Source organism: Panthera pardus, unplaced genomic scaffold (genome assembly GCF_024362965.1).
Source record: "Panthera pardus isolate Hobbes unplaced genomic scaffold, ASM2436296v1 HiC_scaffold_27, whole genome shotgun sequence".
Classification (NCBI taxonomy): Eukaryota; Metazoa; Chordata; class Mammalia; order Carnivora; family Felidae; genus Panthera; species Panthera pardus.
This window is the reverse complement of record NW_026526843.1, coordinates 18,304,943-18,317,962: the sequence shown is the minus strand read 5'-3', so window position 1 is coordinate 18,317,962 and position 13,020 is coordinate 18,304,943. Positions and strand designations below refer to the sequence as shown.

The window sequence follows — 13,020 nt, the reverse complement described above, 5'->3', positions numbered from 1 at the left end:
TGACTGTCCATCCACGACTTGAAAACAGGATGAGTGGAGACACACTCCTTTCTGAGGTCCCCAGGCCCGGGCCCCAGACTGCTCCTTAACTTACAACATGCCATCTTTGCTGGTTTAGATTTGGAGTTCTAATCACAAGGCACCCCTCTGCCTTCCTAACAATGCTAAGAAGCCAAGCACACCACGATCTCGCGGCATTGGCTCCTCCTCAAAAGGAGAGGCCTGTGTGCCCATAGCATGGGTGCAGAGTGGGGTTTCCTGACTCAAATATGGTTAACTGAGAGTCAGTGTACCCTCGGGAAAGTTGGGCCCCTCTCTGGGCTTTGCCTTCCTCTTATGTAAAGTCACAAGGTCTTCTCAGCTAGAAAATTCTCCACCTTTTAGCACGGGAATTTGTAGGTGACTTGGGGCATCTATGCCAACCATGTGCAGGAACTGTAGTCAACAAACTAATGGGGCCATGCAAAGGAAGGCAGGGCTGGATCCTGTCCCCCTCCTCTCTGTGTCCCTGAGCCTCCAAAAGAAGCTAGCAGGGTGTAGGGTTCAGGATCAAACACTAGGAAAAATATGAAAGCTGATGCCATTGACTAGCTCATGCCCGGTGGCATCCAGGGGCCTTTTCTAGAATCAGCAGAAATACATCCCTATGGCCCAGTGTCCAGGTCCTGGCACAGGTGAAGGGAACAGGGAGACACAATGGCCAGCTGGCCAGGCCCCCTCCCAGCATGATGGAATGCCACGTTCAGCCCCATGCTCCTCTGGGCCTCATGGAACAGCTCTCGGCACTCAGAAAACAGCACTGCCCAAGCCCCACTTAATGGTTATTTACTGGGCAGAGTGAGCAGCAGGGCATACTGGGAGGGGAAGGCAGCTGGGCCCCCCACCCTGAGGAAATGGAGGGACTTCCAGGCTGGCACCCAGACTGCACAGAAAGGGACACTGGCTCTCCCCAGAGTCAGAAGGCAGTCAGGGCAGGACTGGGTTGCTATGGATGGCCTCCTTCTCCGTGGTCTGGTCTGTCAGGAAGAGCCTACCCTCTGTGGGCCATGGAGGAAAGGGGAGTCTGAAGCTGGGGCTCTGTCTAGGCGAGGACAGTTCTCACAGACTTTGCAAAGGGCTCTTTCTTTCTGGTGCTCGTTAGGCCCTGTCTCTAGGAGCTTTTACTCCGGGGAGCCCATAGTCAGCAAAACCCCTCGATTTGCCTCACCCTGGGTGACCTTTCTGGGCTGTGACAAATCTGATTGCTTTGGAAAATCTAAAGAGGTCAGATTTTAGGGGTGGACTCAAGGCCCAAAGGAAATCGGGGAGGCTCTGTGAACAGGGAGAAAAAAGAAAGCAACTGCAGGGTAGGGAGGAAACCCAACTCTTTTGCTTCTATCCCCTCCTCTTGCACAAAATGCTCCTGGGGCTAGTCATTTGGGAGCAGGACACCACTGGGGTTGTGCGGCCACAATCCTCGAAGGTAAATATTATATCACGCAAGCTACTGTTCCTCACCTCCAAGGGACCCCTGACCAGTGACTCCATGGGCCTGTCCTTCCTTTGCTACAGTTGCAACCCAATGATGACAACAGTGACAATGACAACAAGTAATACACCTTGCCATACAACCCCATCAGAGTCATGTGGATTTAGGAAGCTTCCCTGCTCTCCACCTGGAAATGTTTCAGGACTCAATGCCTGCAAAATCAGACTGCTTCCAACTGAACTTCGAGAGGCTTCTTTCTTACCGTACAGCTGACTGATGCTGCCTAGGTTACCCTGGGTGGTGGAGCTGGGAGGGGTGTGATGGGAATCGGTTTATTGTGCGGGTGCATGGTAACCGGCTGCTGCTCCCTGCCATCTATCTCCCTCCCTGGCCACATCTGTCTGCTCCAACAAACACTCAGCCTTTTCTGCTTGGATAAGGAGATTTTCTAGTTACATCCATTATATGTGTATCAACATTTATGGCAGCAAGATAATTGCCAAAGAGCTCAGAGGATAAAAGGTCCTTCCCCATAATGTTCGCACCCCCCTCCACGTTTAAAAAAAAATCAATATTAAAATCAAGCAGGACAGTGGCAGGTTCTTACATGGCTGCTGTGTCCTCAAAGTTGGAAATGTGATTTTTAAAAAATACCCAGCTGAACTAGGAAGAAAAGAAAAGGTTCAACAGCGAGTTCAGAGCCCAAACTCCAGCGGGGCACGTGTGTGTAGAGGGAAGGCCTTTTCGCCCTTGAAATCTTTGCTAAATAACTGCAAAGCAGCAAATCTGTTCTCCATTAGATGAGTCCTTTGGAAACATGCCAGTCTAATTTCAAAGAGTTTGGATCCCGTTATCTGTAAACCAACCCAATGATTAGGAGGCCGGCCGTCAATAGGCCCTGAGATCACCAGATTAGGGTTACTGGACAAGAAGCCTTCTGGGTTGCCTCCCAGCCTCCAGGATCTATGTTTCTGGGTTAGAAGTTCACACTGGCATAAGACACAGAGAGAGGGAGTACTTCCCACTTTTATATTGTTTTGATTGGACTTCTGCCATTTTTTTTACTTCTCCCTCTTCTTGCTGCCCCTCAAAAATCTCAGTCCCATTTCCCTCTATATGTAGCCATTTTCCTCAAAGGTGTTTCACTTTTCCAGAAAATGACTATTTCATTTACAAATCACAGTGTGTTTGAGCTGGAAGGCACTGACTCCTAGGTCATGAAGGTTGGGGGGAGGAGGAGGAAGGAGGGGGACAGACTTGCCCAAGATCACTCAGCTAATTAGTGGGGAGAGTGTTCTAGAACACAAGTTTCCTAGCTCCTAGGCTGATTATCTCTCTAGTGCACCACTGCAGAAAGACAGAAAGAAAGAAAGAAAGAAAGAAAGAAAGAAAGAAAGAAACAGAAAGAAAGAAAATCAGACTCTTAAAAAAAGGAAAGAAAATCAGACTCTTAAAAAAAAAGAAAGAAAATCAGGGTCTTAAAAGAAAAAAGAAAGAAAAGGTTTACTGCATAGAAGAAGCCCCTTGAAAGGAGAGTAGTCCAACTATTGTCAGATGAACTGCTGATTTAAGATCAGTTTCTGCCCATTTTATAAGCTGGATAGCCACTGAGTTTCCTAGGGATGATCTATTAACAGGTGCATTTTAAACCTTTAGGTGATCTGCTTAAAATAGGGGGGGGGGATGATACTAAACATGCTGGTCACACTTCAGAAAAAAAGGAAAAAACAAAAAACCTTTCCTTATTGAAAAGGATCAACAAATCAACAACAGTAAATCTCCTAACTTAAGATGCAGTGAATGGATGCCCCCCCCCCCCAACCCAGCAACAGGCTATTTCCTGGTTGAGTTTAAAAATTCAATGACGTTCCTGTTTCAACCCACACATCTGTGTCACTGTCAGCGTCAGTGGCAGGAAAACAGACGAAGTCACCCTTTGCTAATGATTTCCTAACATGGAATTTCCTTGTATCTCCTCAAACACTTTGTACTGAAGGAAAACTGAAAATGGTCGCAGCCGGAAGATCTTTGTGATATTTTTAATGTGTGTATGTGTGTGCGGGGTGGGGGGAGAACTGCTAGTTTTTCTAAAGCTAATACGAACAAAACAGAGAGATTTCCTCCCAGGCATCTGGGACCATCTCAGCCCCTCTCCTGCCTCCTTCTTCCCAAGTTCCACTTGGGGCAACATTCTTTTATCAGTGTTAAAGGAAACACACCCTGTAGGCACGCATGCAGAGAGAAGCCAAGGCAGCACGCAGAGTAGCGGGCGAGGCGTGTGGAGAACCACCAAAGCACAAAGCAATATAGAAGCCCATCTCCTATCTCCTCTGGAGAATATCCTATTTAATATGCAAACTGGTCATCAAGAGAAAAGAGGGATGTTACTTTAAGGCAAAGAAGCTGATTAGTTGCTCTGGCTGGCAGCAAACAGCTGGTCTGTCCGGCAGGTTCAAGGCCATTTCAGCTACTCTCTTATGGAGGCACCATATGTTCCATCTCGCACATCAGCAGCTTTATTTTCCAATGATCTTGCTACAGAAGGGAAGCACAAAGGGGGGAGGAGAAGGTAGAGCCTGTGGTTTACCCTTTGAGTACTTTCTTGTGGTTTTAGATGCAGTTGGGATGTGTGTGTGTGTGTGTGTGTGTGTGTGTGTGTGTGTGTGCGCGCGCGCGCGGGCGCGTGTCTGTGTCTGTGTGTGAGAGAGAGGAGGGGGTGGGGGAGGTTAACGCTTCACCTTCAATTCCAAAAACCAGAGAACAAATGTTTGACCAACACTTTCGAATAACCTCCAGAGATGGGAATGGAGATTAGGGGAAAGATATGCAAAAAGGTACAAATAATATGCCGCCACAAGATTAAATGGGAAGGGGGACGGAGGCGGGCAAGAGATCGGGAGGAATCTGACTTAGCTGTTCGGACCCCGCCTACTTCTCCTTATTTGTCAATTTTTTTCTTATTGTCAGTATTCCTTTTCGGAACGGAACAAACTTTAGGAGAGAAGCGGACAGATTTGGAGAGGAGGGCGGAGGCGGGGCAGGCCAACAGGATGGCGAAAGGCTACTTCTAACATGTTTAACATTCCTCAGTGCAAGTCCGGGTTCCCACAAGTTTGGGGGGAAGGGCAGGTGTAGGGGATAGGGGCCCGCTAAATTCTCAATCCAACTAATGCCGGCAGCCCATGCATCCTGGACACCCCCAACTGTCCGGCGCTGGGTCCATGTAGAGGCGACAAACCGACGCATGGTCGGGAGGTGCAACCCCATCCCCACTGTCCACTCAGGCATCAGGAACCCCCGAGGCTGCGGTTCCGACTCCCTCCCTGCCTCCAAACAAAGGGGGTCCGCAGAGCATTTGAGCCCCGGTGTGTGTGTGTGTTGGGGGGGGGGGTGGCCGGCAGGAGGGCGCAGGAAGGAGTGAGGAGTGTAGCCGCAGGGTGGCGAAAGCCTCAGTCACTACCGTCGTCTCCGCCACGGGCGGGCGCGACAGCCGCCCTGAGCCGGGAGGTGAGGGGCGCGGGCTGCAAAGCGAAACCGAGGAAAGGGCGCCCCCTATGCCCGCGCCCCGCGAGCGCAGCGGCGAGCCGCGTCTGTCCTTCCCGCGGAGCGTGCTCGGCCTCTGGCCTCCGCGTCCTTCTGCTCGCCGTGCCTCCCGCCCGGCGGTCCGTGCCGCCGTAGCCCCGGGTGTCCGCAGCCAGCAGGCGGGGCGCGCGGTGGGCGGCAGGAGCCAAGGGCTCCCCACGCGTTCTGGGGTTCCTGGGGAGGGTCTTCGAAATACCACCCCCTCCCCCACCGCCTACACTTGCCCTCCTGTCCCGAGCGACTCGAGGCCACTGGGAGGCAGCCGCCCCCGCCCCCTGCCTCTGCGTCCCTTTTCCCCTTCCCTCTCTCCAGCCTCCTGGGAAACAAAGGGGCTTTTTATAAAGCGGATTGTTGGCGGCTGCGGCGGCGGGGGTAGGAGGGAGGGGGATCTATAAAGACAAGAAGAGGTGGGGTGGGGGGAGAAACTGTGCGGCCTCCGGGAGCCCCATGCGGCCAGGCGGCCGGGAAGCCCCCACGGGTGCGCGGCCCACCCCGCCCGGCCCGCGGGCACACTCGGGCGGCGGCCCGCGCCTGCCAAGGGTTGGGCTGAGCCGCTGCGATGCTGCCCGCCGGCTCGCCGCAGCCCGGGAACAGATCACTCGGGCCGTGGGGCCCGGGCGCTGGGGACCGCACGGTTCCCGCGGGGGTCTCCCCTGGGAGACCCGGGCCCTCTTCCCAGCCAACTCTTTCGAAATTGCTTGGGCTCGGGGAGACTTTGCGTCTTTGTTCCAGCGCGGCCGCCTCTGGTACGCTCGGCTCACTCGCCCTCACAGACAATGTCCCGGAGCCGGCCTCGTTCGGCTACCCGCAAACGACACGTTCGCTGTGGGGACGGCACCCCGGAGGCGGGGGGGGGGGGATTCCTTGCGCTGCCAAACAACGACGACAAGCCACCCCGGCAAGCGGAGTCCCTTCTCCCCGAGTCCCCCAGCCATCCTGTGCTCCCTCCCGCGCACACACTCAACACCCACACTCCGGGTGCCCCGCTTAGCCGCTCAACTGCAGGAGCGCGGTGGGGCTAAGCCCCCCGCCCGAGGTGCGTCAGTTTGCTCAGGTTCCGACGACTTCAGGGCAGTTTTCTGGCAGGCTAATCCTATTAGTGTCTGCTCAGTCCGCATTTAATCACGGATCAAAATCAGACGGTACGGCCAGCTTTCCAAGTGGCTTCGGACACACTGCATCGGGACGGAGCCGAGCCGAGCCAACTGGCCCAGAAAAGTATTTGGCGGAGCTCCGGGGGGCTTCCCGCCCTCCCTTGCCGGCGCCGGGCGCCCGGCTCCGCCGCCGCTCCGAGGCCTGGGAGCTCCGAGCGCGGGGGCGCCGGGAGCTCCGGGCAGGAGCCCAGTCGGGGCTGCCTCGAGCCGCCAGCTCTGCTCGGGGCTGCTCTCCAGAGGAGGATTTGGCAGGGGAGGGAGCGCAAGGCAGCGGGCTCGGCGCACGCACACTCCACACTCCCGACTCGGTGGCGGCAAACCGGGTTGGGGGGGGGGGTGGAATCCTGTGCCCAGCGCCCACTGTCGACTGGCCAACGCTCAGGGAGCTGGCATGCGATGGCAACGTCGCCAGTGGCATCCGGGCCGCCAGCGGCCCGGGGAGCGCCGGAACGGAGTGGGAGCCTCCCGGTAGCCCGGCAGGGCCAGAGAAGATCATGTGGCTCGCGCCCCTCTGCTTTCCCTCGCCGGTACTTAACGGCCCCCGCCCGGTTCCAGACGCCCGTTGGGCGCTGGGGAGCAGGCAGAGGCCGAAGTCCCGGACGATGGGAGCTGCGCTCAGGCCGGCCCCGGCGGTCCGAGAGAGGGGCTGGCCGCGCATAGCGCCAGGTGGGCCGTGTGCTCGGAGCAAACTTTGGGGTCCCCTCAGCTCCTCCGCGACGGGAACCACAAGTGGGGGCCACAAGTGCCCCCTGGACCCCTCAGAGTAGCCGGACCTCCCGCTCCCGCCCTCAGCCTTACCGTGCTGCGGAGCTCCCTCGGCGGCGGCGGGGGCAGTGCCCGAGGGGCGGGCGGCCGCCGGCGCAGGCAGCCTGGCCTCGGGCACCGGCTGAGTGGCCCAGCCCGGTTGCAGATCACCCTCTGGCTAGCGGCCGGTGCCCCCGCGCCCGCCCGCCGCCGGCTGCTTCAGCTTGCGGCCAAGTTCATGCCGGCGGCGCTGCAGTGGCGGCCTCAATCTGCTCGCTCCATTCCCACCGCCCGGCTCCGCGCCGCGCGCCCGGAAGGTGGAGTTTCGGGGGTTTAAGTTACTGATAGGCATTTCTCACTGCTGTGTCACTCGGGGAGGAGGAGACACGCACGCCGCACACTCACACACCCTCACACTCACGGCGACGAGCGGCTCGGTCTTAAAGGGGAAGCCACGCTGCCCCGCCCGCGACCCCGCCAGCCCTGAGCCCCGAAAGGCCGAGTTTCCAGGCAGGATGGGGCCGGGGGCAGCGGAAGCGCGGCGGCCGCCCAAGGGGCCTACCCGACCCTCCTGCCACTCTTTGAAAGGGAAAGCGGCCGCAGGCTGGCTTCGCCGTGGTCGCCTGGTTTCTCCAGCCCACTCGAGCCAGGGCAGCTGGGGAGTGAGGGAAGGAAGGAAGGGCCACGGCCGCACGTACCTCGGTGGCTCCGCTCTCAGCGGGAGGCGGTCTGTGCCCTCGGCGGCAGGTGGCCAGTCTAGACGGTGCGCTGATGGGGAAGAGCGACAGCGGGGTCACCGCGGGCCCCTGGGCACGGGCGGATGGAGCTCGCGGGAGGGCCGCAGGCGGAGCCCGGAGCACTTGGAAACCCGCACGCGGCAGGTAGCCTTCCCGCGTCTGGGCCGAGCGAGCCGGTGAGCCGCGCGCGCCCCTGACAGACGGAGAGCGAGCAGGGAGAGCGAGAGAGCCGGCACTCACCCGCGGCAGGGCGAGACAAGCGCGCGAGACTGACAGAGACCGAGAGGGACCGAGGGAGAGACGGAAACCGAGACGCACGGGCAGACCGAGAGAAAACGACGGAGACAGAGTGCTAGAAAGACACCAGGGGGGAGAAAGAGAGACAGAGAGAGAGAGACAGAGACAGAGACAGAGAGAGGACGCGCGAGCCGATCCCCGGAGGACGCCGGAGAGTCACAGGGACGGGAGTCTCACCATAAAGTAGCCTGTTCAATCCCCTCCCCACACACCCCTTCCCCATTCTGAGCAGAGCAGAGACTGACTCAAGAGCTGGGAGCCGGGCCCCCCTTCCCCCTCGCCCTGGGAGGGCGCTCACCTTCAGCGGTGGCTGCTTGGGTAGGTAGCGCCCGTCCCACTGGCAACGCGTCTGCTAGCTGGCTCCCGCCACGACAGCCAAGCCGACCTGCTGTGACGGCAGTGGGGGCCCGTGCTCTCAGGTGGCGGCTACTAAACTACACACCCCCTCGCCTAGCGTCCTCCCTCCCCCTCTCCTGTCCCCCGCCCTCTTCCCCCTCCCCTCCTCCACTGCCCGCCACCACCCCACCCCCCGCCTGCGCGCAGACCCTGGGCCGCCCGCCGGTGTGCTCAGCCGGGAGCCCAGGGGCGCCAGCCGGTCTCCCTCCCCACTGGCCCCGGGGTCGCCGAAGCCCCTTCCCGAGCTGGGCTGGACCTGCCGCCTCTGCGCGGGGTTATCCCAGGGCAGACACCTGCGGCTTCTGTACGAACATGGGTTCCTTGTGAACCGCCCGGAGGGCCAGAGCACGCTGTCCGCCCTCTTCCCTGGCGCCAAAGCCAGCGGCTCCCCTCCCCCCATGCCCGGGGGACTGGCTTGCGCCCCTTCTCCGGGGGCCCCGGCCGGGGTGCGTTTCCTTACCTGGACTTCCTGGGTGGTAGCGGCGGCGGGGGCTGAGCTCAGCCCACGGACGCCGCGTCTCGTCCCGAGGCAGCAGAGCCCGCGAAGCCCCAGAGCCCAATCACAGTTCCTGCCCGCACCTCTGAGTAGCGACCTGTCACCACCACATCTGGTCGCACTCGGCCGGAGCCGCGGGCCAGGAATAAAGGGGTGGGCCCACCGCCCACTCGGCCCCTCCTTCTCTCCGCGCCCACGCCCTCGGCCCGCGGAAAGCGCTGGGGCCCCCTATGAGAACCAACCAAAGTCCCTTCGTGGGCTACGTAGGCGCAACGGAGCTGGGGAACTGGACGCTTGCCTCCGAGCGTTTCACAAAGTTCCCAGACCGAGGAGCGGCGTCCTGACTACCGGGAGGCACAGGTGTCAGACGCCTCTACAGCAACTCCCCCCCCCCGCCCCCCCCCCCCCCGCCCAGGCACCTTGAGGGTGCCCCTCAGCCAGGCTGTTGGATAGGAATCCACCTTGGCTGGGTCCAGCCAGGGCTGCTCTGGAGAAGTTATTGCTCTCTGGTGATCAAACTGATCGCAATCCCTACCTTCAACCCACACAAGGCTGCCGTGGAGTCCTGGCCGGTGGCCTGTCCCTTCCTGCAAGGAGGGGGAGTCATCTTAGAGCTACCGTGTCCCCTAGAGCGATAGAGAGCTCATGAGTGTCTTGAAGAGAATCTGATTAAACGCAGCGGATCAGGGGATAACTGAGTCCTTCACAGAGAATTGCAGAGTGCTTTTAAAATTTGACCCCAAGGGTCCTGTCCACCTGGATGGCCACTAGGCATCTCAAACTCCACATGCCCCCCAGCTGAGCTCCTGGTCATCCTCAAAACACTCCTCCTGAGGTCTGCCACCTCAGTTCATGGCGGCTCCATCATTCAAGCGTCCATCTTCAAAGTGCATCCACCATCCCAGCCTTTTCTCCGTCTCCACTGGTGCCATCCGAGCCCAGCCACCTGCATCTCCCACCTGGGTTACTCCAGTGGTCAGCTAACAGATGGCTCTGTTTCCTACCTCCTCCCCATCACCTTCTCCCCAAACCCCAGTCCAGTCCCTCATCTCTGCACACCTGCAGTGGCTCCCCATTTCACTCAGTAAAAGCAAAGTGCTCCTGGTGGCCTAGAAGGGCCTGTAAAACATGCCCCCACCCCCAATCTGGATGGTACCATCTTCCTTCTTGCCCTCCCTGACTCTTGCTAGTGAACTGCAGGCTTCCCGACTCTTTCCCAACACACCAGGCACATCTCTCCTTAGGGCCTTTGCACCCTCTGTTCCCTCTGCTGGAATGCATTCTCCCAGAAATCTATGGGGCTGGCTCCCTCATTTCCTTTAATATCTACACAAATGTCACCTGGCCTCCCAATGTAACGCTTCAAAGCCTCACACCCATCTGTGGCACTTCCTCTCGCCTTCCCTGCTTTGTTTTCTCTAGAGCGCTTACCACCAGCTGACCTCTATAGGTTAGAACCCACGAGGGCTACTGCCAGGGCCTGCTTTGCTCTATGCTGTCTTCCCAGCTCCTAGCACAGTGTCTGGCAGGGAGTATCTGCTCAATGAATGTTAGTAGGATTCTATTTTTCTGGAAATATCTGGGGAGAAACTTTCAGGAAACTCTGGGGGCCATGGAACTGTACACACACTGGGAAAGGGGTCCATAGCTGTCGTACATTTTAAGGAGTTTTATGGCCTGAACAAAGGTTAAAGAGGATGGAGGTCAGGCAAAGAGCTTTGTGTTAATGTCCTGAAACCAGCCTCAGGTCATGTGACCGAGGGGCACTGTGGCCCAGATATGTTGTCATTCTTTCAGTTACTGTTGGAAACAAAGGTTCCCTTATGGTTGTCACCTTGGGCATCCCAAGGTTGATGGACAAATGGGAGGAGAGGCTGGATGAGGGCTTTCTCCTCACTGAATAGACTGGCTACGAGACCTTTTTGTCACCCAAAAGGCAGACGACGTCTGGAGCTGACAGCTCCTACATTTACCTAGGTTTACTATGTGCTTTATCTGCATGGGCCCATGTACACAACGAAGTGTAAGCCATCATCACCTCCATGTTCTAGATGAGGAAAAGAGGGGCTCAGAGAGGTGAAGGGACATGTCCAGGGTCACACAACTTGAGAATTGCAGAGCGGTAAACAATTGGGCCTCAAAGCTTAGGCTGTTTCCACCTGCAACCGGGCCACTTACGTTTAGTGTGTGTAGTCTTGGCAGGTGGGTCCAGGTGAGGAAAAGAATCCCACCAGGCTCTCAAGGGGCTCCTCTTCTCCTGGGACACTCTCCTGGCCTTGATGCTGAGAGGGCTGCCAAGCAAAGGGTTGAGCTTGGGCTGTGCAGGTCCACGCACATCATGCCAAGGCTGATGTGGGCCCTGCCTTTGGTCTGACTGAAACCTGGAGCTCAAGGGATATGAAAACAATCAGTGGCCATCTGTCACTCATTGTCCTATTCCTGCGGACATGCAGTGAGTTTTCCCAAGTTCTCGTGACAAATGCTGGGAGCTTAACTGGGCAGCCTGCAGAATATGGAAAACAGGCGTGCTGACTGCAGATAAGAACCACATATCCCGTTGCTCTGTTCTTCATCACTCCTCTGCTCCAAAGCATCTTGTGGCTCCCTACTGCTGGTGGCACTGAATCTCAGCTCCTCAGCCTGGCATTCAGTGCCGTCCATTTGGTGGGTCCCAGCCTCCATTTCGAGATTCATCACCTGGTGCTTTCACACACGCCCCTGGGCCTCCTGCCTGGCTGGACTATTAATTGGACACCAAACAATTCCCAGTTCTTCCCACCTCTGCACCTTTGCCTGTGCATCTCCCCTGCCTAGAATTCCAGCTCGTCTGTCAAAATCCCACCTGACATTCAGGGCTCATCTCAAAAGTCTCCTCTTCTGTGAAGCCTGGCCTGAGACCCATCACAGTACAGCATGGGTGCCCTCCCTCTCTTGACCATCGATGGGCCTGTCTGTGTCTCTCTGATTCCTCAGGCCCTTGCCCTCAGCCTCTCCCATTTCACTGTTTTACTAGAGACTTTTGGGGTTCCCCCCAAGCCCATCTGATGAACTCACGGTTGAAGGAGATTTGGGGTGCCCCCTGGATGACTGAATCCAGATCTAGGAGGAAGAAGATGGGTAATGGGTGTGGCAGGGCTCAGCACTGGAATTTGGCATGTCCCCCCACCAGCCCCCGACCACTGCTGTGCATGTATAGAGGTTGTTGGCTGTGTCCACCTGCCACACTCCACCCATGCAGAGGCCATGCCCCACAGCCACGGCTCTGAGTTCTAGGCTCCTGAAGCATTCACTCGGGGCTTGCTGACTCTTCTGGTGACACTCATCACCCCGATGACCACAGCAGACTGGAGGCCACGACTGACAGGCACCAGGAGAGACAAATGCCCGTGGGATAGCCTAAGGTAGAGAGGGATTGCCCCCTGCAGAGGAAGTGCAAGCCAATCCAGGAGGCTGGAGGCCAGATGTCGATGCAGGTTCTGCTGCCTCCTGGCTATATCACCTCCCAAGCTCCAGCTGTCTCCTTAGTAAAATGGGGGTCACAGTAGTACCTGCTTCACTGCGTTGTAGTCAGGCTTGTGGCCTCTAAGCATGGGACCACCCCTGGCAGGGTGCCTAGGTCATTAGTGCTCAGAGAAGAAGCTACCGTTATGATTATTGTCCCCAAACCCCCAAGGACAGGAGGCAGGTGTTGAATGTAACATGACACATGTAGAATGAAAGCTCAGGTCCCACACACAGGTCCAGACATCACATGATATTGGGCAAACTGGGAGCATGTTGATATGCCTGGCGAAAAGGTGAGTCTATGCCACGTAGGAAGCCAGATTGGGGCACTTACAGAGGATAGGTGGCAGTTTGTCCTGGTGGGGTTAAGGAGAGCCACTGGGAAATGGGTTGAATTCTTTCTCTTCCCCGTGTTCTTAAACAATTTTAATTTTAGGGGAGACATTGGTGGTAGTGAGTGTTTTTAAAAATCACAATGGAAACAAATGGGAAATTGTTAAAATATTGATTGTAATTTCCTAGCGACTTCACTGATTTAAAAAAATAAGGAACCTTTAAGAAAAAAGGCCCTCATTAGCAAGTGAGCAGTTAATTAAGGGGCTGTAGAATGGCTTGCATTGATTTTACCGTGAAACCAGAAAA

General features: G+C 57.1%; 1 protein-coding gene across 5 annotated transcripts in view; it reads right to left on the bottom strand.

The window, feature by feature from the left end:
* Positions 1-8,959, bottom strand: part of MAMLD1 (mastermind like domain containing 1) — a 123,457-nt gene extending 114,498 nt beyond the window's left edge. The window contains exons 1-3 of one of the 5 annotated variants that reach the window (XM_019435763.2): positions 8,839-8,959; positions 8,281-8,370; positions 7,647-7,716 (exon numbers count right to left, since the gene is read on the bottom strand). The gene's annotated coding sequence lies outside the window, so the exon portion shown is untranslated. Of the gene's footprint in view, positions 1-7,002; positions 7,290-7,646; positions 7,749-8,280; positions 8,371-8,838 lie in introns of those variants that run through there. The other 4 variants (XM_019435765.2, XM_053892002.1, XM_019435762.2 and 1 more) reach the window with 4 other exon arrangements.
* Positions 8,960-13,020: the final 4,061 nt, after the last annotated feature.